Source organism: Balaenoptera borealis (genome assembly GCF_965194805.1).
Source record: "Balaenoptera borealis genome assembly, chromosome: 4".
Classification (NCBI taxonomy): domain Eukaryota; kingdom Metazoa; phylum Chordata; class Mammalia; order Artiodactyla; family Balaenopteridae; genus Balaenoptera; species Balaenoptera borealis.
In genome coordinates, this window is record NC_138861.1 from 107,514,505 (window position 1) to 107,539,494 (window position 24,990).

The 24,990-nt window shown below is 38.2% G+C and overlaps 1 protein-coding gene and 1 long non-coding RNA gene across 2 annotated transcripts in view; one reads left to right on the forward strand and one right to left on the reverse strand.

The window, feature by feature from the left end:
• Nucleotides 1–24,990, reverse strand: part of BST1 (bone marrow stromal cell antigen 1) — a 249,487-nt gene that overhangs the window by 56,600 nt on the left and 167,897 nt on the right.
• LOC309627518 lies at nucleotides 8–12,330 on the forward strand. The gene is made up of 4 exons (XR_014243778.1): nucleotides 8–330; nucleotides 7,783–7,834; nucleotides 8,594–11,427; nucleotides 11,872–12,330. It is a non-coding gene; the product is annotated as an uncharacterized lncRNA (long non-coding RNA).

The window sequence follows — 24,990 nt, forward strand, 5'->3', positions numbered from 1 at the left end:
TCGTCTCGCGGTATTGCCTTTTCCCGCGAGAGTTATTTGAGCTTTGTGGCGGTAACCACGCCCTGGGCTGTTCGCGGCCGGCTGACCGGAGTGTGAATTTTGTCTGCTGAAAATCTGGCTGTGGTCAGTCGAGCCAAACACAGCCGAGAGCGGACACATTCGTCCCGGCCGGGTTCTGGCGCCGTGGGGCCCAAGAGGCTGCTGCCGATTAAGGAGGGCTCCCAGCTTGCGCAGCAGCCGCATCAGAACCGGGCGAAGCTGGTGGTGGCGTTGAGCCGCACCTACGGCTCGGCGGTCCCCGCCACCCCTCGCCGCCCCGCTGGTACACCCGTGAGCACGTTAATTTGTCAGTCTTTGTAAGGGAATTACAGAGATGTTTTTCAATTCTGCTATCATTTACCTTGTTTACTTATTTAGAGAACCATATTGTTCTTTGTAATCATAGTAGGCTTGTGTCTCTAGGTTAGAAGTTCACCGATTTTTAACATAAATCTGCATTTCATTAAATAGATATAAAATGTATATTAAATATATATATTTGTATTTCTGCCCTGTAATGATTTTAACAAAACACGTTTCTTAGGAACAGAATAAGTCAGTGCAATGAAGTTCATTTTTGTTACAAACTATTTTTCAGGTTAATATACAGGTGTCCCCCACTTTTCAAAAATTCGATTTAGGCCACTTCGCTTTTACAAAAGACCTGTATTGTATTTGTACCTGTTTTCATAACTGAAGGAAATCTGGAGGGTTTTCACTTTTACGAAAAAACGGCAAAAAGCGATAGTACTTGGTATGCTTAGCCTTCAGCGGTTTTTTTGCAGGGATCCTTTACCGAGGCAGCGCGCAGACCCGGCAGCCTGAGTGGCACAGCCAGGCTCCTTCCCTGGAAATACACTGAGCGTCTCAGCATCAAGCCCCCATAGCTTGGAACTGTGTCTGTGAGCATCAGTGCTGCATCTCGATTTATTTCGTGCATCCGTCAGCAAGTGTCCTAAAGTATCAGAAAAGCTTAACATAAAACCAGATGTAGTTTTAAGTGTTTTGATTGGGGTGAACGAACTGGGCATTGTGTGTGAGTTGAACTTGCTTGGGTCCACCATTTCCATGCAGAGAGAAAGAATCTTGAAAGCTGCCAAAGTTACTATTGCTTCTGTTAGTAGCAAAGTGGTCTCAGTTGACATCCAGCAGTGGGTAAACTGGAAAGTCTATTGCTTGAGTGGACTGATGGTTGTACAAAGCGAGGTGTTTAAGTTATCTTATGGAGAAATCGGTCAGTCTTTCCAATAAGCTGAAACAGAAAGCACTTGGACCACGGTGATGAAAGTGTTGCAACAGTAGAATTTGAAGGTAGTCATGGATGGTTTGATTGGTGAGGGCAGGTTCTTAGCTTAAAAGTTACTGGAGAGAGTGCTTCCGCTGATACTGAAGCTGCCAAAAAGTTCCCGGAACTGAAGAAAATAATTACAGGAGGTGGTTATTTGTATAAGTGTTTGACCCTGAAGATGTTGTTGAAGAGGTTTTGGCATCCCATGACTAAGAACTGACAGATGAAGGGGTGATGCCATTGCAAGAGGAAAGGATGCTATTCGAATACTAATTGAAACCGAACACAGTAGTGAACAGCCTAAAAGTAAAGCCCTCCAGGAACTCAACATGAAGCACTTGCATGAGATTTTCACTGTAATTGACAGTGCTGCAATGATAGCAGAGGAGGTACGACTTTAATTTTGAAAGGGCATGTAGGTTCAGGGCAAGTTTGCAGGATGTTTTGAGTTCCTGCAAACAACTGCATGATAGAAAAATGCATGAGGATAAGCAGTCAAGCAATACTGTCATATTTCAAGCCTTCCACATCAGCCACAGCTGATGAACCTCAACATTTGACACTGAGGCAGGCAGTTATAGAAGAAGGTGAAGACATTAGGGACCTGCTTGCCCTGACGGATTCAAACAACGGTGAGATGTTAATAGGTGACCCCCTTCCTCTGTCTGCTACGTCCCCATCTCCACACGCCCCCACCACAGCCTAACACACCTTCATCACCACCTCTCAGCCTTCCAGTGTGCCGCTCGCTGTCCTGTCGATTCTGCTAAGTGAAACTATACTGTACAGACATTATTTCTACTTTATCCAGGCAGTGTGTTTATCATATCATACCTGCTTTTACTATATGCTAGTGTTATTTTAGGTTTTATGTGTTATTTGGTATGATTTGGTAGGTTATTTTTTGAGTCTGGAAATGCTCAAACTTTCCCCATATAAATTAATGGTAATTGCTTCTTCACTTTATACCATTTTGGCTTACGAAAGGTTTCATAGAAACATTCTACTTTCAGATATGGAGGAAAACCTGTATTCCTAGCCTTTTATTATAATTTAGTTTAAGAAATAGAAAAAGAGTTAAATACAATAGTTTTAATTTCAACTCTAAGACTTTACATGACTTTGACAAAATCAAAAAGCATTTCTTTACCTCAAGCTACTACCTTTTTGTTTAAAATTATTTATTTATTTGTTTATTTTTGGCTGCACTGGGTCTTTTTTGCTGCACGCGGGCTTTCTCTAGTTGCGGCAAGCGGGAGCTACTCTTCGTTGCAGTGGATGTGCTTCTCATTATGGTGGCTTCTCTTGTTTTGGAGCATGGGCTCTAGGCATGTGGGCTTCAGTAGTTGTGGCACGAGGGCTCAGTAGTTGTGGCTCACAGGCTCTAGAGCGCAGACTCAGTAGTTGTAGCGCACGGGCTTCGTTGCTCCGCAGCATGTGGGATCTTCCTGGAGCAGAGATCAAACCCATGTCCCCTACATTGGCAGACAGATTCTTAACCACTGCGCCACCAGGGAAGCCCCAAGCTACTACCTTTTTTACTTGCAGGATTTCAAAAAGATTCTAACATATGCTCTGTATTGTTCTGCACTTTGTTTTTTTTTTTCACTTAACAGTATATTCTGGATATTCCTTCTTGTCACTATTTAATTAAACTTACGCATTCTTTTTTTTTTTCTTTCGGCTGTCATATATTCCATTTTGTGGATATACTCAGATTTGTAGCCAATCTCCTATAGATGGACACTTGTGTTGTTTCCAGCCTTTGGATATTAGGAACAATGCTTTAATGAATAAATGTCATTTCTTACATTTGCGGGGGTAACTCTTAGATCCTCTGAAGAGAATTGCTGGTTTAAAGAGGAAATGTTTTTGTAAATGTGATAAATATTGACAGTTGGCCTTTAAAGAGTGGTCCATTCTGCACTCCCATCAGCAGCGTATGAGAGATACTGCTTTTTTTTAGGTGGATTGGGAGGAACTAGAAAGTGATTGGGGGGATGTTTTCTGATAGACGAGAAAATTTCTACGTAAAATCCTGAACAGTTTGAGAATAGGAGTTAGAATGATAACATATATGTAAAAAAGAAATTGCTGTGTGATGGGAAGGGTCAATTGTAAAAGGCAGTGTTGAATTCAGACCAGTGCTGTTGTGGTTTTTAACTGAACTGTGCCTTTGATACGTGTTTCTCAATAGATTCAAGGATGTAGAGAAGAATCAAAAGAATCTTATGTGATATTTTAAAATCTATGCTGCCTTGCTCCATGACAGCAGTAACTCAAAAACAGGAGACATGGGTGAATGATTACTCAAGTCTATTCTCAACAATTTATTCTTCTGGATAGACGATTAAGAGTTATTAAAGAGTGAAGATTTTAGTTTAATGAAAATTATTCATATTACCGAGAGTCTTAGGTTAGTGCTAGAAATAAAGTCTTTTATCAATGTAGTTTGTGAAGGATTTGTTTTGTATTTCTGGTTGTCAATAAAACATTTTTTCAAGAGGCATTTGTTTATGCCTTAAATATGCTATGATGTTGTGTAAATATGAAGCTGCAGCAGAGTGAGAAATAGAATTTGCAGCAGTTTATTATTTCTTTAACCAAACAGAAGGAAGATGAAGACAGCGACATTTCAAGTTATTTTAATTATTTTACTTTCTTCTTGAAAGTATTCCGGAAATTTTGCCAGTTTTTATTAACATTCACAGGGAGTGAGTATATCATTTAAAAATTTACCAGATTGAAAACCTTAAGGACTTGTATAATTTAGAGAAAAAAACAGCTAGGATTCTAAATATATATATAATATAAATAAATTAATTTATAGTATACACACACACATACCTACATACACATATATTTGTCATATTAAAGTGACCTTATAAATAATACCTTTTTCTGTAGGATAAACTATGATCATGATTAAAAGCTGATTTAATAGATAATGCTAGCTTTAATTTAAAAAATTTAAGAACAGTTTCAGGTAAATATATTTAAATGAGTGCTCTACTTAGCAAGGAAGTTAAAAGACCATTTTTTTTGGTTCAAAAATTATTTCATTCTTATTATTTAGTAAATATTTCAGACAAGGATTATTTTGAGACTATGTTAAATGTACATTTTGTACACGTATGTATGAGATTAGTATTATAGCTTCTGGGTTTTTTTTTTTGCATGAATTGTACCTTCTTTATGAGTTATTATTAAAGTCTTGAATTGTGAACTTGAGGAAATCAAATGGTTGTCATTATAATGCCACCTGGGGATAAGTTTGATCAGTGTTTTCTTTAAGGACTGAGGCAAATAACAATGAAGTTCAATTTTGAGGGTGCCAGATTCTAAATAAGTTCTTGGGAAATATGCCAGAAAATGCCCAGATTGATAATGTTTTGTGTATAAAATTAATTAAGCCATTCTTATTAGACTGAAAGATAAATTTCCAAATACAGGCAATTCTGGCTCTTTCAGTACTTAAGACTATTCCCTATGGTTAAAGGTATATATGACATGCCTATTTTTTTACTTCATATTTTTTTCTTTCTTTAACTTTAAATACACAGTAGTTGAATTTTCCCTTATTAAATATATAATATACAGTAAGAGAAAAGAGTGTATACGATGCATGCGCACTTCTGTGCGCGCGCGCACACACACACACCATTTAAAGATATGTAGTTCCAACGGCAATTCTGTGACAGCAATTGGATGTCCTATAATTTGACACCTAGAGTTAGAACAGACCCATAGGTCAAGGGCTCAGCCCCACAAGACTGCCTCCACAACAGATGCCAGCCAGGAGTTTAAAGTATCCCAAAGCTACCTACACTTCTACCCAGCTGACTCCAAATTCAGCGATTCCCATGACTGCTCACCCCCCCGCCCCCAGCTGTGATAATTCTCTAGAATGACTGACTGGACTCAGGAAAGCGCTATACTACCTACTCCAGTTTTATGATAAAGGGGCAAAGTATGGGACGCAGGGAGTGCAGAGCTTCCATGGCCTGCCTGGGTGTGCCACCCTCTCAGCACATTGGTGTGTTCACCAGCCTGGAAGCTTCTTGAGCCTGGTTGTTTCAAGGTTTTTTATGGGATTTCATTGAGTAAGCATGATTGATTAAATCATTGGCTATTTAACTGAAAATCTTTAGTCCCTCTCCCCTCCCTGGAAATTGGGGGGTGGGCCCTGAAAGTTACAACTCTATAATCACCTGGCTGGTTTTTCTGGTGACCAGCTTCTATCTTGAAGCTATCTAGCGTCTCCCAACCCACCAAGAGTCACCTCATTAGCATAAACTCAAGTGTGGTTGAAAGGGACTCAGGAATGACAAATGACATTTCTATCACTCAGCAAATTCAGGAGGTTTCAGGAACTCTACCAGGGACGAGGGACAAAGATCAAATACTTTTTTTATTATACCACAAGAGAATAAAAAAGTGAACACCATATACCCAACACCTAATTAAGAAATAGAATACCAAGGTACCTTTTTAAGTCTCTTATGTCTCTTTCTTAATGTATTCCCCCTCCTTCTTTCCCAGAGGAAACCACTATCATGAATTTTATATTATTCGTTACCTTGCTTTTCTTTAGAGTTGAGTTTATTATAAGGCTACCTAGATGTATCCCCAAAATATGCACTGTATCTTTGCTTTTTTTTAACCTTATTATGAATGTAGTTATTTTGCATGTATTCTTTTGTAACTAATTTTTTTTCCATTTAACACTGTTTCTAAGAGTAATCCAAATTTATGCATGTAGCTATAGTTCATTCCTTTTCACTACCATATAATATTTTGTATTAGAAATGCAACACACTTGAGTTATCTGCTATATTGTTTACTATTATGAACTAAACTTAGCATTCTCAAACATGTGCAAAAGTTTCTCTGGCTAATATGCCTAGAGGTGGTGTTATGGACTGAATTGGGTTTCCCCAAAATTCAAATGTTGAAGCCCTTACTCCTAATACCTCCCAATATCTCAGAATGTGACTGCATTTGGAGATAGGGTCTTTAATAAAGAGGTAATTAAGTTAAAATGAGACCTTTGATGGTGGTGGAGTGGCGGGGGTGCCCTAGTCTGGTCTGATTGTTGTCCTTATAAGAAGAGGAGATTAGGACATACAGAGAAATGCTGGACATGTGCATGCAGAGAAGAAAGGCCAGTGAAGACACTGCAAGAAGACATCTGCAATGCCTGGGAAGAAACCAAACTATATTCTTGGACTTCTAGCCTCCAAAACTCAGAAAATAAACTGGTGTCTAAGCCACCCAGTCTCTAGTATTTTTGTTATGGCAACCCTAGCAAACAAATACAGTTAGAATTGCTAGATGGTAGGATTATGCACAAGTTCAGTTTAGTTAGTAACGCCAATATATTTTTAAAGTACTTGGACCGATTTACAGTCCTACTGGCATGTATGAGAATTCTTGTTCTACATCCTTGCCCGAACCTGATATTGTCAGACTTTACTTTCTCCAGTCTGTTGGAAAGGAATGGAATCTTATTGTCATATTAATTGCATTTTCCTGATAATTAAGGAGAGTTGAATATCTTCATGTGTTTCTTGTTTCTGTATCAATAAAATGCCTGTTATATCTTCATCCACTGTTCTGTTCTGTTATTTGTTTTTTTATTACTGATGGGTAGGAGTTAATTTTAATGAAAGTAAGATTTATCCTTTAATGACCTGTCTTCTTTTATGTCTTATTTAAGAAATTCTTCCCAACCTCCAGAGTAAAAGAATATATTCTCTCATTTTTTTTCTGAATGTTTTACATTTGAATCCTTAATGTACCTGGAATTGATTTTTTTTAAAGTTTGGTTTGAGGTAGATGTATAGTGTCATTTTTTTCCCATGCTAATAACAGTTGTCTTAGTCCTATTTATTGAATAGTCTTTGGCAGCTCTGTTATACATTACGTCTGCCAATGATGTGGTTCTCTTTCTGGTCTCTAATTATGATTTTTGTCTACCTCTAGACCAGCATCACATTGTCTTAATTACTATGGTTTTATAATAAATCTTAATATCTGGTAGTAAGTGGATTTTTTTGTTTTAAATTTTATATGTATACATATGTATATTTAACAATTGATATGTGTATGATCTTGAACCTGTCAAATGTGGAGAATAGAGCTAGGTGTGTTTAAGCATAGGAAATGGTCTTTGCTCCAAAGACTAAAAAAATTCTTTTCAAGGCAACTCAAAATCAAACCTATGAGCCTTTAAAACAGCCATTTCTAATATGAGACCAGGGTTTGTGGGGTATTATGGATGGGGTTTTAGGTGGAAAAAGGTGGTCCATGAGTTGATAGTTGTTGAGGCTAGTTGGGTATATTAATTTTATAGGTTTCAGTGGTTTCTTTTCTTAATAAATATAGAATGTATCACTTGCTAGATAATTATATTGGGCCTTTAATGACTACTTTTGTCTTTTTGTTTTCTTAAGATTTTGTACTCAGAGAATTCCATTTCTTCAGCAAGGCCTAATGATATATCAGGTAAATGTACATAAAGTTAATAGATTTGAAGGTCATACTTTTTGTTACTGTTATGAAATTTTTCAAAGAGAATACAGTAAAATGAACCCAACACCTAACTTCAGCCATTATGAATATTTGGCCAGTTTTGTTTCTCTTCCTTCCCCCTCCTCATACCCAGGCCACATACCCAGGCCACAGGTGTGAAGTAAACACACTTCACACACCCCAACCCACTCTCAGCCAGAATTATTTTAAAGCAAATCTTAGCTGTCATTTCATCTAATATCCAGTGTTCAGATTTTTCTAATTTTCTCAAAAAAATTATTTTTCATGCTTGTTTCTTTGAATTGGGATCTAAACTATATCTATACATTTCATTTGATATTTCTTATGTCTCTTTTAATATTCAACAAGCTCTCTTCCCCTCTCTTTCCTTGACATTTATTTGTTGTAGAGATTGGGTCATTTGTCTAGTTGAATTTCCCATATTCTGGATTTGGCTGATTTCATCTTCGTACTATCACTCAATCTGTTCTATCATGTGTATTTCCCATAAACTGCTATTTAATGGTAGATGATTGACTAGATTAAATCTTGACTTTTTTTCCAGGTAGTGGGGCAAAATACTTATGTGGTAGCTTATAAACATTTTATTGCATTCATATCAGGAGGTGAAAGTCTTCAATAATATTTTTCAAACAGTGTCCTAATATACATGATTCAGGATTATAAATGTGTTCTGTAGTCTCTTCATCTCTAATCTTCCTGTTTTTACAGATGGGAAAACTAAGGCCTAGAGAATTAAATATTTGCCAAAGACCAACCAGCTAACTTAATAGAAGTAGGGCTTTTTTCCACCTAATACTCCTTTCAAAATTTTGCTTCGGTTGTATATGCCTTCGTCTGAAGGTTTTTATGCATCAGAAAAATGTCAGAGGTGGTCACGATGGCATTTCTGCCTGTTCCAACTAGAATTTTTGTGACTGAGAAGGTAAGATGCAGTACATGTGTAACTGTGTAAAGTTTACACACTAGTAAACCACTCCCTTGAGTGGTTCTGTTTTTGCATTGCCAGTGTGATAGCTAAGACTTGAGTTTGAAAGTAATAGTCAGAGGGGCCTTAGACAGTACCTAAGCCTGAAGCTTGGTAAATCCAGGATAGGAAGAATGTAAGAAAATCTTTATAGGCTACAATAGTATTTGGTTATTTGGTCCTAAATAATTTTTTTTTGTGTGTAGAATTGTTCACCTAATTTCTTTTTTTTTTTTTTAATAAATTTATTTGTTTTATTTATTTTTGGCTGCATCGGGTCTCCGTTGCTACGTGCAGGCTTTCTCTAGTTATGGCCAGCGGGGGCTACTCTTCATTGCCGTGCGCAGGCTTCTCATTGCGGTGGCTTCTCTTGTTGGGGAGCATGGGCTTTAGGTATGTGGGCTTCAGTAGTTGTGGTGCATGGGCTCAGTAGTTGTGGCTCACTGGCTCTAGAGCACAGGCTCAGTAGTTGTGGCACACGGGCCTAGTTGCTCCGTGGCATGTGGGATCTTCTTGGACCAGGGCTCGAACCCTTGTGCCCTGCATTGGCAGGCGGATTCTTAACCACTGCACCACCAGGGAAGCCCTCATTTCTTTTTTTTATTATTATTTTTAAATTTAATTAAATTTATTTATTTATTTTTGGCTGTATTGGGTCTTTATTGCTGCGTGTGGGCTTTCCCCCCCTTGCGGCGAGCAGGTGCTACTCTTCCTTGTGGTGCGTGAGCTTCTCACTGCCGTGGCTTCTCTTGTCGCAGAGCATGGGCTCTAGGCACACGGGCCTCAGTAGTTGTGGCACGTGGGCTCTAGAGTGCAGGCTCAGTAGTTGTGGTGCACGGGCTTAGTTGCCCTGCGGCATGTGGAATCCTCCCAGACCAGGTCTCGAACCTGTGTCTCCTGCATTGGCAGGCAGATTCTTAACCACTGCGCCACCAGGGAAGCCCCTTCATTTCTTTTTGTATTGGTATGCTTTGTTTCCCATTTTAGTTTTTACTTGTCTTATAAACATTAGCTGTAAGTTCATACTAATTTGAAGAAAATGAATTAATGTAACAAAATATAGGAAGTGAAAACTAGAGGGAAGTTACATTCCTCTACAGCTTACCTAACTGAACAGATGCTGTGAAATCAGTGATGTGAAAAATCTTCTAGAAAACTGGTTATACTTAACAGAAATATCTTGAGTTGCTTCATCTTTTGATGTGTAAAAGTGGACCGTAGCGGCAGGCTCACTGCTTTCTTTTTAGTGAACTGATGGGAATTTGCAAAAACAGTGATTGTAGGTATATGACAAATAAATTTATCATTTAAAGCCATTACCTTGATCATTTTTTAATACAATAGAAATGAGCTGATATGGAGAAAGGAAGATTTATGACTAAAATAAAAGTTTCATGAAATAATACCTTTACTTTGTAAGGGAAAAACGTTATTACATACAATTTCACTAATGTTTAAATGCAACATAGAGAAATAATCCCAAATAAACACAATACAAATAAAAATCGGGAACATTTTATTTAATGTGATTAGTATGCTGTCTGTTCATTCCAGTCTGAGATACACAAGGGCAGTTCTCACGTATCCGATTAACCCTGTTTCTTTCCTTTGTTTTTAATTGGATTAACTATTAAAGCACTAGCAAGTAGTACTACACTAATTCTGCTTTTCAGTGGACAGTCTTATTTCATCCAAGAGGATGATACATCTAATGTCTCATAATCATTCTTTAGTGTTTATGAAAAGTAAGCTGTAATATTTCATATTCTTTAATTAAGTGTGTATAACTCAATTTTTGATTCAGAGTCTTAGAAAGCCAGTGATTCTAACCAGATTTTTTTTCTTGAATGCATCAATTTTTTTTTTCTGGGATATAATGGTTAAAAGTTTGAGACAGGCTGGAAACAGTAAAAAATAGACAAAATTTATGAAACAGTGTTTTTAAAGACACTGGACATCAGGCAGTGAAGAACAGGCAATAAAGGACATGAATCCTGAGTGAGAGGAAACAAACTAGGTGAATTCTGTGATGACTCCAGCTTACTGCCTTGAGAGAATTTCCAGGCCTCAGCACAGCCATGGGGACCACAGGAAGAGCCTGGTGGGGTCCCTCGTTTGATAAGATAGAGCTGAGAGCCTGGTGAAACCAAAGTGGCTAGAGTTTGCAGCACAGAGTACTAGAGAGGAGAGAGCTGCACAGAAAGAGAACTCTAGAAATCTGGAAAGAATCTCCCTTGAATTTTCAGGTGAGTACTGATCAGGGCATGCAGGTGAGGAAATTACCTGAGGCCAAGAAAAGGACCACCTGAAAGTGTTAGAGGTAATAGACCCCAGCTCAAAGAGGGCTGGAAGTAATGGCTGTTCCCACAAGACATACTGGAAAAGCATCATTCACAGAGCAGTGGATAGAGTACATAGAAGGGTCTTGCCTCAGTTGTGGGGAATAATTAGCCCTAGGCTGAGCACTGTTGTGTCTTGTCTTGTATTTAAAGCAAGATCTGAAAGCATCAAATTGTTTCCCAGTAACTGTGCCAGACAAAGACCTCCAGGAATACAAAAATATCCAGTACCTAGAAAGGTAAGTCTTTCATTGTCTGGCATCCAGTCAAAAATTACCAAAGATGCAAATAAGTGGGAAAATAGGACCCACAGTAAGGAGACAAATCAATTGAAACTGATCCAGATGTTAAAATTTGCAGACATTATATTGTAACTATTCCATATATTCAAAAAGTTAAGTAGAGACATGGAAGACAGACCAAACTTCTAGGGATGAAAACTACAATGTGCAGAATATAAAACACTGGGTGGGATTAATGGCAGATGTGACATTGCAGAAGAAAAGATTTATGAGTTTGAAGACGTGTCAATAGAAACTATCCAAAATCAAGCACAGAAACAAGACAATGAGTAAGCTGTGCACAACTGTCTAATACGCCTGTAATAGGAGACTAAGAGATGGGGAAAGAAATCTGAAGAATTTATTTAAGGAAATAGCTTAAAAGTTTTTTTTAAATTACAGAAACTGTAAACCCACCTATCTAAGGAGATCAATGAACCCCAAGCACAAGAAGCATGAAAACAACTACACCAAAGCACATCATAATCAAATTGCTTAAAACCAGTGATAAAGATAAAATCTTAAAAAACACCAAAGGAAAAAAGGCATTGTTTCCAAGATGAGAATGACATCAGATTTCTTTTAGAAAATATTCAATTGAGACATCAATAGACAAACTTATTTAATGTATTAGAAAGAACCCTGTCAATCTAAAATTTTATGCCCAGAGAAAGCATTTCAGAAACAGGCAAAATAATTTTTCAGACCAAAGCTGAAAGAATTCATCACTAGCAGATCTGTAATGCAAGAAATGTTAAAGCAAGTCCAGTCTTTCAGGAAGAAAGAAATACACTAGAGACTGGCAAACTATAGTCTGCAACCTTGTTAGTTTACTGCCTGCAATCTAAGAATAGTGTTTACATTTTTCTATGTATATATATTTTTTAATTAATTAATTAATTTATTTTTGGCTGTGTTGGGTCTTCGTTTCTGTGCGAGGGCTTTCTCTCCCTGCGACAAGCGGGAGCCACTCTTCATCGCGGTGCGCGGACCTCTCACTATCGCGGCCTCTCCCGTTGCAGAGCACAGGCTCCAGACGCGCAGGCTCAGTAGCTGTGGCTCACGGGCCTAGTTGCTCCGCGGCATGTGGGATCGTCCCAGACCAGGGCTCGAACCCGTGTCCCCTGCATTGGCAGGCAGATTCTCAACCACTGCGCCACCAGGGAAGCCCAGTGTTTACATTTTTAAAATGTCATTTAAAAATATCTCCAGAGTTTGTCAGATGCTTCTTGGGGTGCAAAACCTCCTCCAGTTGAGAACTAGTGGCTTTATATACCCCAGTTAAAATGCAGAGATTGTTGGACTGGATAAAAGAGCAAGACCCAATTGTATGCTGCGTATAAGACACAAATACGTTAAAAACAAAAAAATGCAAAAAGAAATGTGATGGTAACACCAATCAAAAGAAAGCTAGAGTGACTATTGTTATTAGACAAAGTAGATTTCAGAACAAAGAATACTGCCAGGTGTAAAGAATGTAAAATGATACAACCACTTTGGAAAATACTTTGTCAGTTTCTTGTAAAGTTAAACATGCATCCATATGATCTAGCCATTCTACTCTTAGATATTTACCCAAGAGAAAAGGAAATATTTGTCCATGCAAAGACTTTTACATAAATGTTCATAGTAGCTCTATCATTTTGTAATAACCAAAATTAGAAATAACCAAAGTGTCCATCAACAAGTGAATAAAGTGGTATACGATAGAAAACATACAATGGAATACTATACAGCAATAAAAAAGGAATGAACTATTGATATATACCAGAACATTGATGAGTTTAAAAAATAATTATGCTGAGTGAAAGAAGTCAGACAAATGATTCCATTTATATGAAATTCTAGAAAATGCAAACTAACTATATGGAGACAGAAGATCAGTAATTGCCACAGAAAGGCAGGGGTGGGGGGGAGCAGGAAGGAGGGCTTACCCAGGATACCATTGAAACTTGGGGATGGTGGGGATATTCATTATCCTGATTCAGGTGAAAGCTTCTTGTGTTTATAAAAGATCAAATTGTACATTTTAAATATGTGTGGTTCATTGTATGTCAGTTATACCTCCATAAAGCTTTTACAAAAATTTGTGCCAGAAAAGTTAAATGTACAATATCTTTATTTCTTTCAGAATATCTTAATGTTTTCCATATGTTGTGAAAACTTGGGGAGCATGTAATAGCTAGGGTGATTACTGCCATGACAGCAATGCCTTTTGGAACTTTCAGATGTGTTTGAATGTTGAAATAAATCCCTGTAGTTGTTAAGATAGTTCATCGAGAATGCTGAAAATATCAGTTAAGTATGTCATGTTATTACTTAGATATTGTCTTTGGAACTATTTGACAAATAGCAGTTGCTTTTCAACTAGGAAAAAAAATAGTTGACCAAGTAGTACTAAATATTTAATAAAAGTAAACTTTCACTGTGTGTTTCAATATCTCAGTGAAATCACCAGAACGTCTTTGGATAACAGAATTTTGTTATATTGTACGTTAGGTGATAATTACTGAAGCTGGTATTGGGTGCATGGTGATGTTCATTATACCGTTGTCTCTATTCTTATTTTAGTTTGAAATTTTCCATCATAAGACATTTTAAAACATATATTACCCAGCAATATATTGTCTACTCTAAATATATCTAATTCAGTTTTGTGTGAAGTTATATATAAACAACATAACATATCCTGTGCGAACTGATCTTGCTACATATATCCAAGAAACTAAAAGCTATGCAGCTTATTATCATCAAATTGGATTTTGAAATCTTTATAGACTTGTGATGAGTATTGCTTCTAAATGTTCTGCAGTAGTAAAACATAAATGAGCTACTGTGCTGGCACTCTGCATATTTTTTTTATTAGTTAGATATAAAGTTATACATACCATATCCAAACATGCTGTAAGAAAATACGTGAAGCATTTTCTGTCTCTCAATATGCTTTAATGATGATAGTAAGATTTTATCACTAACAATGGTGGAAAGACTAAGAAATTAGACTGGAAACTTGAATGTATTTTTCCCCTTTCTTTATCAATAAATTCAGCAGGTTGTTTCCAAGGAGATTTAATTTTGAAGATTTTAAGCTTTTATTTAAAAAATACCATTGGGGGGCTTCCCTGGTGGCGCAGTGGTTGAGAATCTGCCTGCTAATGCAGGGGACACGGGTTCGAGCCCTGGTCTGGGAAGATCCCACATGCCGCGGAGCAGCTGGGCCCGTGAGCCACAACTACTGAGCCTGCGCGTCTGGAGCCTGTGCTCCGTAGCAAGAGAGGCCACGATAGTGAGAGGCCCGCGCACCGCGATGAAGAGTGGCCCCCCCACTTGCTGCAACTAGAGAAAGCCCTCGCACAGAAACGAAGACCCAACACAGACAAAAATAAATAAATAAATAATTAAAATTTTAAAAATTAAAATAAAAATACCATTGGCAGTTTAATAAACCCACATATTAAATTATCTTCATTATAATCTCATGTACTTTCTTTTTTTTCGCTTTAGAATGGGGCTTGCATGAAATCAAAATTTACTGTTTAAAATAAATATTTTTCTCCTTATTGCCACTATTTTACATCCCAGATCCAGCAGTTGAACAGTTTTCATCATTCTTTATTCTTTTTGCTTAAAAAATATGGTTTAAGTGCAGTTTGTATTAGTTTTATTAAAATGTTACAATTCACAAGTTCAAAAATATCACACTAGATGTTTCCTGACCATCTTTCAAATCAAATGAGAAGACAGCAACCAATTCATGTTTTTTTTTTATTTTATTTTATTTTTTTTAATTTATTTTTATTTATGGCTGTGTTGGGTCTTCGTTTCTGTGCGAGGGCTTTCTCTAGTTGTGGCAAGTGGGGGCCACTCTTCATCGCGGTGCGCGGGCCTCTCACTATCGCGGCCTCTCTTGTTGTGGAGCACAAGCTCCAGACGCGCAGGCTCAGTAATTGTGGCTCACGGGCCCAGTTGCTCCGCGGCATGTGGGATCTTCCCAGACCAGGGCTTGAACCCGTGTCCCCTGCATTGGCAGGCAGACTCTCAACCACTGCGCCACCAGGGAAGCCCCAATTCATGTTTTATTTATCACATTCTCTCCATTAATTGTTCCTTGTAACAGTTGCCACTGCTGAGCATGGTATTTGTGGCAGTAGGTACAGTCCTTGCTCACACTTTGAGTAAATTGCTCTGGCATTTTCTATGAAAAAGATTTGCTGATTTCAGTCCACAATTAGCTTGTGACCTGTTGTTTTTCAAAGCACTATATTACGCCATTTGATTTGCATTTAGAGGCAATATGAGACTTTGCTTAGTCTCATTTGAATGTTATGCTGAGTCTTTCCATATCTACATGTCAAATAGGAGGGTCAAATACATACTTAGTATGTAATTCATGAGTAGTATAAGTTGTTTAATATGCGTTGAAACTTTCACTTTCACAAATACTGAACGCCTATACAATATGCCAAGTGTGATGCTAGTAGCTTTTACATTTGCTTTCTCATAGATTGCCGTAAAGGTTATGGAGCTTGCCCATGATCATGTGGTGGTTTAGTGAAAGAGCCAAAGGGTAGAACCAAAGTACTATGACATGCATTCAAGGGCCCTTTGCACTATACCATGATTCTAATCATTAAGAGTGGAATGAGATTTTCACAATTAATAGTTGCAATTTGTAACAGTACTATCATGGTTTAAATTTTCACATTAAACCAGAAAGTATTCAACATCTAGTAATTTCTTTTAAAATGAAGCTTATTTAATAAGCTGAAAACACTACCAGTGTTTAAAACCCTCATCTAGGTAGCAATTGGGTGAATTTTCTCCATTAATACCACGTGGCCTTAACAGGCTGCATCGTCATCAGAGCAACAACAACAACAAATCTCATATATCTAAAATCTGAAAAGTTAAATCAGCCTAAAGGATTTGCATTACAGGAACAAGATAACTAAATGGTCTTTTTAAAAGAGTGTGTCAATAGGAACTTGATGCAATTCTGTTTGCAATCGGCCACAAGGAAAGTGAATCAACTTCCTCTTGCTTCAGCCCAAGGGTGTGGCATGTGGTCTTGAACAACTAACTTGTGACCCAGATTTCTTTGAAGGACTCCTCTAGAGGACATAAGTGCATGTATACTGTAGTCCTATACTGTAATCATCAGAGTCTTAGCAGCAGCTAAATCCATCTCAGCTGAGAGCCCATGGTTTTTGTTTTCATTTTTTTGTTTAGTTTTGGGTTTTTCCTTAATGTCAGGATTTCTGTGTAGTTTTGACTGAAGATCAGGTAGTCTCATTCTAAGTTTGTGTTCCTTTCCTGAGATAAATTTTAGCTCTGCTCAAGTGGTATAAAATTTCAATTGTTATTACATGTTTTAATACACTGATTGAGGCTCTGGTATGCACAAAGCTCCATTCTAGGCAATGGAGTTGGTGAGGGGCATGGGAAGGGGTGAGACAAATGTAGCTTGGAGTGCATACTTTGGGCATTCCCTGTGGGCCCTCTGGGATTCAGATAACTTTTGGTACATCTGGCATACTGGTACGGTGGCCCCAGAAAAGTTTTACGAAATTTACTGAGGTAACTTATGCAAGGCAGATCATCTTAAGGGAAAGAGAAACGAGCTGGACCAATACTAAAACCATTGTTGGAGTGAAGGAGGGATTTTGAACGTGATGGTATGGCTGTACCTCAAATTTGCCCTCGTTCAGACTCCCAAGAGCATATCTGATGCCCAGGGAGCTAGGGGGCTCTAAGTGAATATAGTTGAAAGCTACTTCACTAAATACGTGATGCTCAAGTAACCTTCCTTTGGGACCTCTTTAACAGTATGTCACAAAGAAGAAAGCCATTCTTTACTACCTTGGCACCTAAGCTCATGATGATATGAGAATAGAGGGCTCAGGGGAAGAAAGGAAGAGACACAGTGATTCACTTGTCACCTGGGGTAGCCATATCGCTATAAAGGGAGTGACTTTTTTACTGAGCCTGTGAGAAACATCCCTGGGGATTCAGAGCACTTCTTAGTAATGATGGGGAGGTTCTCCTGAAGCTGCAAATTCTGCACTTGCTGGTGGGGCAATGAATCATTTAGATTCACATATTAATGGTATTGTGACCTCATCTGTATCTGTGGGCTGCTGGGGCCTGGGGAAATATGGGTTATATAAAGATGAATAAAACAGTGTCCCTACCTTCAAAAAGGGCTCACTTTAGTGGGGAAAAAGACATGGTCATATGGATAAAAGTAAAATGCAATATATTCAATATTGTAAGTGATGTACTACACCAGGTACCTTATTGAATGACACATGTGAGTATTTGCATCCTATTCTGTAGAAATTGGGGCACCATTAAATGTTTTTAATTAAGGGAGAGTTATCAGATCTAAGTTAGAAACGTTTCTGACTAGCTGGTTTGGCAGAAGGATTGAATGAGAAGAAGCTACAATCAGGGAGACTGGTAGTTCAAGCAAAATAAGTAGGGCCTAAACTAGGTCCATATCAGTGTGAGTAGAGAAGGGGTTGGATTAGAGATCTTTAAGAGGACTGTGTATTTTATTAGATACTCAAGTGATAGAGAGTGAGAGCTTTTAAAATAACTCTAAAATCTCTAGAGGCTGTATCATACATTAAAAGATACAGATTCTGGTGCTAGACTACCTACATCAGAATCTTGGCTCTGCCATTAACGGGATAGCCTTGGGCAAATTATGTATCCCTTCCATCTCAGTCTATTCATCTGTAAAGTAGGGATGATAATAGTACCTACACTCCATACAGTCGTTCTGTGAAAAGATATAATTTAATACCGTAAGTCCTTAGCACAGGGCCTTGTACTCAAGTTTGTTTGCTATTGTTATTTTAGCTGGGGTGACTAGATGAACAGTGATAAAAGTCAGGGTGATGAGAATACAAAGACTTGGCAGGCTCAGAGGACAGAGAAAATGGTGAGTTCACTTTTGGATATACTGAGTCTGGAATTTCTGACACACAGTGTTTGTTGAATAACAATAGAAATGAGTGGGTTTTTGTTTTTTAAAGAACTTTGGTTATGTGCCAGGCACTGTTATAAACTCTTTATCTGTATAATCCCATTTAATTCTCACACAATGCTGTCAGATAATTTGTATTATTTCCATTTTACAGTTTATTTAGCAAAAGAATAAACAGGCTTGTGGCTTAACAATATTAACAAAAACCTCGGGGCTTCCCTGGTGGCGCAGCGGTTAAGAATCCCCCTGCCAGTGCAGGGGACATGGGTTCAAGTCCTGGTCCGGGAAGATCCCACATGCCGTGGAGCAACTAAGCCTGTGCGCCACAACTACTGAGCCTGCGCTCTAGAGCCTGCGAGCCACAATTACTGAGCCCACGTGCCACAACTACTGAAGCCCGTGCGCCGAGAGCCCGTGCTCTGCAACAAGAGAAGCCACCGCAATGAGAAGCCCGCGCACTGCAACAAAGAGTAGCCCCCGCTCGCTGCAACTAGAGAAAGCCCACGAGCAGCAACAAAGACCCAACACAGCCAAAAATAAATAAATAAATAAATAAATAAATAAATAAATAAATAAATTTACTTTAAAAAAAACACACCTCATTCCCAGAAGGCAAAGGAAGTTCTGATTTACTCTGCTGGTAGTAAGTGAGAAAGTAGATCAGCTGGGATTGGACCCAGACAATCTGATTCCCATGCTGGTATGCTGAACCACTATAATGGCTCAAACCATTTTGAACCTCTGGCTTCTAATATCTCTTAACACTAGAGTCTATTAATATCCTATTTTATGTAGTGTTAAATGTTTAATAATAAAAATACCTGTCATTAAGTGAATGGCTACTATATGCCAAGCATTATATGTATAATCTTCAATCTCCACAATAACTTCTCAGGGTATTATAATCAATATTTTACTGCAGTGGAGACTAAGGCTCAGAAATGTTCAGGAACTTGCCCATAGTTGCATAATTATGGAGAGATTTGAGCTTTGCTCTGTTTATTCCTGAAGTCTGTTTCATTTCTGTATCATTCATGTAGTAATCTATCATGCAAATTTAGCTATATTACATTTAGTGTATCATGTCATTGTGTTTTCCAAATGATACCATGAGTTCCATGAATTCTACAACCACCTTATGAAGTTTGAGAATCAGTTTTAATTATGGATGTGTAGTTAAAAACTGGGATAGTATTTTTCAAACTTTAGTTACATAGGAATCATGTATCAGGTCTGAGACCTTGCCTCACATGTATTGAATCAAATTTCCAAGGGTGAGTCTCAGAAATCATATCTTTAAAAGGATGGGATGTGTTCTTAATCAGGTTCCCAGAGGGCTATATTCTGAAGAACACTGTAAGGGATGGGGCTAGTTCACATACCCTTGGCATCTGAGCTCTCTGGTTGAAGTCTTATTGTACTTGCATTGTCAGCACCATACAGTTTATTAACTCTTAATAATTATTTCAGAGCTTCTCTCATTAATTTAGCTGAGAGCAAGCACTTAGCTAAGAACCTTGAAGCAGTACGTATTCTGTCTCCTGTTCTGCCACATATTATTTCCCACTGTCTGCACCCCTTTTCACTGATGAAGCTCTAGGCAGGCCATATGGTAGGACTTGTGCTTAACAGAAAGTGAAGTGTGATGCTGTACAAGAGGGAAAGAGCATCGCAGTACAGTGAAAATGAGAGATCTGGCTTCAAATTCAGCTTGTACCTCTGAGCTTTGATCCCCTCGTCAGTAAAACTGGGTTGGCAGAACCTTATTCACAATGTTGTCAGATGATGTGGTGCCTGGTATACAGTTAGTCTTTCAATGACTGATGGCTATCATCAATGCGTAATTTACCCCTACGTTTGGAGAGGAAGATCATAGAAGTATTAAGTTGTGTGTAAAAAAAAAAAGGGATATCATTTTTCAGGAATGTTCAGTTAGAGACAGGCAAGATTAAACATGTGTAAGTCTGTGACTCTTCATGAATAATAGCATTCCTTTTATTTCGACCCATCCTAAAGCTGACTCAAATTGGACATTTACATTTGGTAAGTATTTCACAACCATCTCTTACTTATTATTTCCCTGCAGACTTGGTCAATATGACTTACTATTTTATTTTATGTGGCTAGACTGTCAGCTTCACTGTATCCTCATGAAAGAACCTGAGCTAGAATGACCTGCTAAGCCACTCTGGGATGCTTGATCCTCAGAAACTGTGAAACAAATGTTTTAAGCCACTAAGTTTTGGGGTACTCTGTTATACAGCAATAGATAACTAATACCATGAGACAAAGAGAAAAACCTCTATCTTGTTTCAGCCACTGTCATTTTGTATATTGTCACTTAACAGCCAAATCCGAGTCCCTCCTTTCTCCAGTTAAATTAATTTGTAGAATTAACCTAAAAAAAAAGTCTTTCAAGGTGCTATTTCTGGAGTCCCAGAGACAGAACTGGAGGAGACCAAAGAAAGCATCTTGTCCAATCTCTTCATTTTATAGGTGAAAGTAACAGCTAATATTTAGTGTTTCCTGTGCCAGGCTCTTTGCTAAGTTCTATATAACATGTAATTCTCAGGATATCCTGTGAGGTAGAGACTCACTGTCCTATTTTTCAGGTGAGGAAACTGGGTCCGCACTCCTACCCACTTTGCCTTACTGTCTCTCTATTGTTAAAGAATACTTTTCAAACAGTTCTATCACAAGCATATGCCAATGTTTTATTACAATCTTGCACATAAGGGAAAAAATCTGTAGTCATCCAAAGAATCATCCTGGTAGAGACATTTTAGGAAAAGTGACTGGAACGAATCACAAACCAGTTATAAAGAAAATAATGATTGGTTAAAGGTCAATTAACTCTTGATCTGGGTTGTTGGTGACTGATTTCCCATAATAGAGAAGCACTTGCCTGGCAGAGTCCTTTTTACATGTGTCATAGATTAATCAATATGTATTAATTATTTATCACCCCTTATCACTCTCAAAAGTGTCTGTACAGATGAGAAAACTGAAGCCCCAGAGTGGGCTACTGATTTGCCTAAGGTCCCATGGAAAGGTAGTTAGTGGCAGAGATGGAATTAGAACTCAGGCCAATGTTTTATGTATTAAACAAGTTGTTCCCCCCAAACCCAGCTATTAGTCAATTAATGGAAATCAGAGCTATATATGACACTCTTGTTTCTTTCTGCCTACATAACTCTTAGCATTTTAAAAATTCCTGGGAGTTGCCTTATGTACCTGGGGAAATTTTTTGTACCGTGTTCTGGGTTTATGAGGAAGGAAGGAAACAGAACTGATACTTCCCTAAATACTTTTTTCCCTTCTCTGTAGGCAGAGATTAAGCAATCACCGGCCTGATTTCATCAGTACAATGAATGTAAGCCTGACAATTTACAGGAAACTTATTGTTCCTTTCCATTCCAGAAACTTGTGATACTTTCCCTCACTACATGTTGCAAACAGCTAAGTCAAGTTGTCTGTGATAGTAGTCGACACCTTTCCCTTGGGCCTTATTCACTGCACCATTCAGCAAGTTAGCTCATAATAGAGCCTTTGATTGGAGTTGGTGTTGACTTGGCAATATTTATTAAGAACAGGTAAGCGATACACAGGTATGTCTAGGAAATGGAAGGCTCTTACCTGTCTGGAACTTTTGCAAAGAACCATTATGGACCACTGTGTACATCTTATCTCCACATTTCTACTGGAGTAAACTATGATCTTCGCATTACCTAAACTGTTTCTTTTCCAAAGATAATCTAAGGAACTGAAGTACTCTATATTTGGACACGTATAGTTTGTGGAGTGGCCTACATTCTTCTTTGTCACCTTTCTCTCCTGTTCAGAGGTCAATAGCACATATTAGGCATTTAGTTTGTTGACATAAACTGATGACAGAGAGCTGTCTTTCAGTGTAAGGTCAAGTACAGGTTGTAGGATGAGGAAGACAGAGATTTATATCCCTGATTTTCCACTCACTAGCTCTATGACCTTGGATAAGTCAATAACTCTAAACATTATTTTCCTTTTCCCGTCAAGTGGGAAAAACAGTAGAACCTTCCACATATGGTAGTTGTGAGGATTACACATGACAATTCATGTAAAGCACTTATAATACATGTTAAGACCTCAGTACATCTTAATTATTGTTTTCTTCTGTTTACCTCCACCTGTACCTTTTCTCTTTCCTTTAATCCTTCCCCCACTCTGCTTTTCCTCATCTTTTAATTTCTGTCCTATCTGTCCCTTTTTCTTTTATGCTTCTTCCTCTTCTCAGCTCTTCTGTTATCCTATGCCTTTGTGTATGTCCAAGCATTTCTTTTTTTCATGTATGAGGCATCAGTGAATCACCTCTAGGGGAGAGAGCTCCACACCTTGAAAAAAAGGGCACAGTAAGTAGCACCCGTATTCCAATCTGATGACTTATTCTTATTATTTAATTTATTTTTGGCTGTGTTGGGTCTCAGTTGTGGCATGCAGGATCTTCGTTGAGGCATGCAGGATCTTTTGTTGTGGCACGCAGGCTCTTTATTGCGGTGTGCGGGCTTCTCTCTAGTTGTGGAGTGCGGGTTTTCTCTTCTCTAGTTGTGGCGCGCGGGCCCAGTTGCCCCGTGGCATGTGGGATCTTAGTTCCCTGACCAGGGATCGAGCCCGCGTCCTCTGCATTGTAAAGCGGATTCTTTACCACTGGACCACCAGGGAAGTCCCTGATGCCTTATTCTTTTAGTCAAGAACGTGCTCCAAAAATGCAAACTTAAAGTTCTGGGAATGGACACAGACTCACTGTGAGCACAGAGGGCCACGGAACAGAAAAATGCCCAATGTGGTAGATCCCCCCCACCCCAACTTTCTAGCAACTATGTGGACTTTAAAAAGATCTGGCAGCTAGGGCGGCCTAGCCAAAGTGAAGACGGTCCTGTGTGTATGTCCTATAGGAAGTGCAACAGGGGCTTGGTGGTCTAAAGAAGAGAAGTCAGCTAGAACTCACTGGAATGGCTTCCTACTGACAAGCTGGGAAAGGCCCATGTCAGAAGGAAGGGACTGCGTGGCAGGAGATGAAGGCGCAAGTCTCCAGGCACAGGTACAGGAAGCATCCCAGGACTCTATATGTCTGTGCAGTAGGCCGGGGCTTCCGAGAGACTGGATATAGCTCTGAAATGATGGATCTAATGGTGATTGATATTAATTAAACTGAAATCTTTAAAAAAATCTTAATTTTGTTTTTCAAATACAAAATTTGGAAAAAAGTTTTGTTAAAATTTTGAGAAAAAAGTAGCTCCCCTCTCCCCCAAATCAGCCACAGTCCCACCACCAAAAGACAGCCAGTGGCAACATTTTGATATATTTCCTTTTATCCCCTTTCAAATGCATTTATAAAATACAGTTGCCATAAGGTTGTTTGTATTATATTCATTTCTGTATTCTGACATTAAAAGTAAACATGCTCATTTAAAACATTGGAAAGAATAGAAAAATATAAGGGAGGGAGGGACTCATCTATAACTTTTGTCAATCAGAGGAGACATTAAGGCTTTGTGTCATTTATGCCATCCTTTTAATGCATTTTTGTAAGCTTGTTATGGATTATGTGCAATTTTGATTCTGCTTTTTTCAGTTAACCTTGTATCATACCTGTTTCCCCAAGATCATTAAAAACACTATCCCTACCCTCAAAGATGCTTCCAGTCCTACCAGGAAAATTGATGCGGACCCAAGGGCGTCATAAGCAGAGTAACCAGAGGCAGAGCAGATTAGATACAATTTTGGGATAAACATAAAATGGCTCTACCTGCAATTAGCCCGGTTGCTAATGATTATATATAATCGAACATTTTAGTATTTTTAAAGATTTAAAAGTCTTTTAAAATGCATTATTATTAACAAATTTTTATAACTGTAAGAACAATAGGTGAACACAGTAAAATATTAAAACTGTATCAAAGGGTACGTATTTAAAAGGCATTTAACTGTTTCCCATCCTAGAAGCCCTGCTCACAAATTTCTGCTGTCTTATTCTAGAAACACATACTATACTTTTTTTTTTTAAACACAGAAGAGAACATATTTAACAAAGTGTTCTCTACATTGTTTTTCTTCTTAACTTAGAACATCTTGGTTTCATTCCATATCAGCAAACATAGATCTACCTTATACGTTTTAACAGATGCCTATTTGTTCATTGAATGAATGTACTATAATTAATTTATCTAATATCCAGTTGATAGACAGCTAGTTGTTTCCAATTATTTTTGTCATTGTGCAAAAGATTTTATTATATCTTTTGTGACAAGCTTTTCTTTCCATAGTGTTATGGGCTGAATTGTGTTCCTCCCAAATTCATATGTTGAAGCCCTAATCCTCAGTATGACAGAACGTGACTGTATTTGGAGATAGGGCCTTTAAAGATGTGATTAAGTTAAAATGAAGTGGTTAGGGTGGGCCCTAATGCAATCTTCCTGGTGTCCTTATTTGAGAAGGAGATTAGGACATAGACACCAGACATACACAAGCACAGAGCAAAGGCCATGTGAGGA